Raw genomic sequence first — 2415 nt, forward strand, 5'->3', positions numbered from 1 at the left:
CGTAGAAAGTAGCTGCTGGCCGAAAGTCGGGTTTTGGCCAGGTTGGTGCAGGTCAAACTCACCACCCAGACGATCGCCGGGTGCTCCGGCCAACTCACCACAGTGCTCTCTCGCTCTCTTTTGGCCAAAACAAGTGCAGGTAAAACAGGTGGTCGAGTGGCTTTCGGTTGAGTGCCTTTGGTTCGAGCCAGAATGTGGTCGCGTTTATTAGCCAGCTATTGAAGTGGCAGCTTCTGGTAGCTGCAACTGGCTGATGCAGCTGTCTTCGGGCCATTTGACACATTTCAGGCCGTTTAGCGATTGACCCATTTCAATCACGGCCAACAAGGGAGGAACACAGCCCGCGTCCCTTGGGCGTTCTGTTGCCACATTAGCGGCGCACTCATAGGTGGTCATTAGACTGCGGGCCAGGTGAAAATGTGGTAATCTAATGAAATCCATCCGTGAGCCGCGGGCAGAGAGTCAGCCAATGGCGGATGGAACGTGGACGAGGAATAAACCAATCAGTGGAAATTAGGGTTTGTGGCTTCCCTGCGCTGCACGGGACTCTCATGGGATGGGAATGGAGTCGACACCGATTCCACGTATTATTCAATTAACACGCAGCTACTGGTTCATCGCAATGGAGGCTTCACTGTGTAATTCGTGTTCATAACAAGTTGCTAACCAGTGCAATTATGTCCTGTTGAAAATATTTTGTGCCGACCTGTCTATAAGTAAGTGATTCAATACTCGGCGAAATAGATCAACCACTAACGATCTCGAATACAAAAATGTTACAAAAAACATTTGACCAATAAAAAATGCCTAATTCTTAGAATGAATTATAGCTTTCATTTCTATTTTTAATTTTGGTACAAACTGCTAGCGGTTTTAACAAACTCGTATACTAAAGATACAGTTGAAGCTTAACTTACTTTCAAAACTCGCCCAGTTGAGTTGCCATTGCGAAGTTCGCGTTCTAACAAACTGTTTTACCAACTGCAATGAAAGACGAAAGTAAATAAATTAATTTTCCCATTTAATGTTGAATATTTGCACTCCTATTTGACACTCAAAGAGTGATGGACGAAATTGCCCAACTAATTGGCAGCCAGACCAGCAGAGAACAGTCAACATGAAGTTTCGGAAGGCAACGAAATAAGCAAGTGACTGCCAAAAGTATTTTAATTGCCCGGAGTTTTCCGAAAAGAGGGCGTCAAAACTTTATTTGACAGTTGGAACAACTGAACAATTCATGAAACAATTTTGATTAAAGCTGAGGCACACGGTCTCAGCTGGAGAAATGTCAGCAGAAGCAGTTGGCATCTGCCAGCAGCAGGTGAAAAATAATTACACTGAGAGAATCAGATTCTGAAGATAATTATTGGTAATCAAAGGTTTTTTTTTTTTTTGAGATAATAATACATTTCTATTTAACGTTAAGCAACCAATCAAATGGTTTTAAAACGTAGGAACTAACAAAATCGTAACAAACATATTTGTGGTCGATGGATTAACCTGCAAAACTAACCTCTGCTTACATTAACCGACATATTATTTCTCATATAACATATTTCCTAAGGAAGGAGGGTGTATTTGAAGTATATGACAACTCAGGAATACTCCGTACTGAACATTATAATCCAGTACGAGTAGGAATAGTTTTTTCGAGTGTATCCCTCCACTGTGGCCACGGCCAACAGGTAAAAGTCAGCGTCATTGCAGGAGCGCAAAAACAACAAGACCGAAAGTGGCGCTAGTAAAACAACGACGATAATATCCTGCAGAGGTCGTAAAAGTTGAGATTTGAACGTGCACCGTACACGTGTAAGTCAAAAGTTGCCCCGGGCGGAGGGCGGAGGGCCGAGCAGGGCGTGGCCGTTTGGAGCAGCTGCCGCCACTACGCGACGCGAGATGGCGCTGCGTAGCACTAAAAAGTATTAAAACAATTTACACTTTGTAAAAAAGCAACAACGGGGCAATAGCACCAACTGTTGTGCGGCTTGTAGCACGTGTCGCGGGGGGTGAGGGTGGTGGAGGGTGGCTGTGTAGTTTTATTAATATTTTTTCACTCGCAAACAACATGGCGCCATGCCTGTCATAATCATAACTGTATCTCTGCGGGAAAGACAGCGGGAAAATGGGAGCGAAAAATAGGAAATAAAATAAAATCAGGGCTGCCGTTGACAATCGCGTTATCATAATTCTCCTCTGCTAAATTCAAATAGCGTTTTCGCCTATTTGCATAAACAATGTGAAAGTCGTAAAGTGAAAAATTGCGAAATATATATAAAATACAAAGCGAGTGGCAAAAAGCAGTGGCAAGAGAAAGGCAGGGGCGAAAGCACTTCAAAAGGGGCGGATGGGCACAGATGGGCATAGATGGGCATAGAACGCGCAAAAAGCAAAGCTGCAATTGCTCGCTGAACGGTG

This window comes from Drosophila erecta, unplaced genomic scaffold (genome assembly GCF_003286155.1).
Source record: "Drosophila erecta strain 14021-0224.00,06,07 unplaced genomic scaffold, DereRS2 tig00000055-arrow-pilon, whole genome shotgun sequence".
Classification (NCBI taxonomy): domain Eukaryota; kingdom Metazoa; phylum Arthropoda; class Insecta; order Diptera; family Drosophilidae; genus Drosophila; species Drosophila erecta.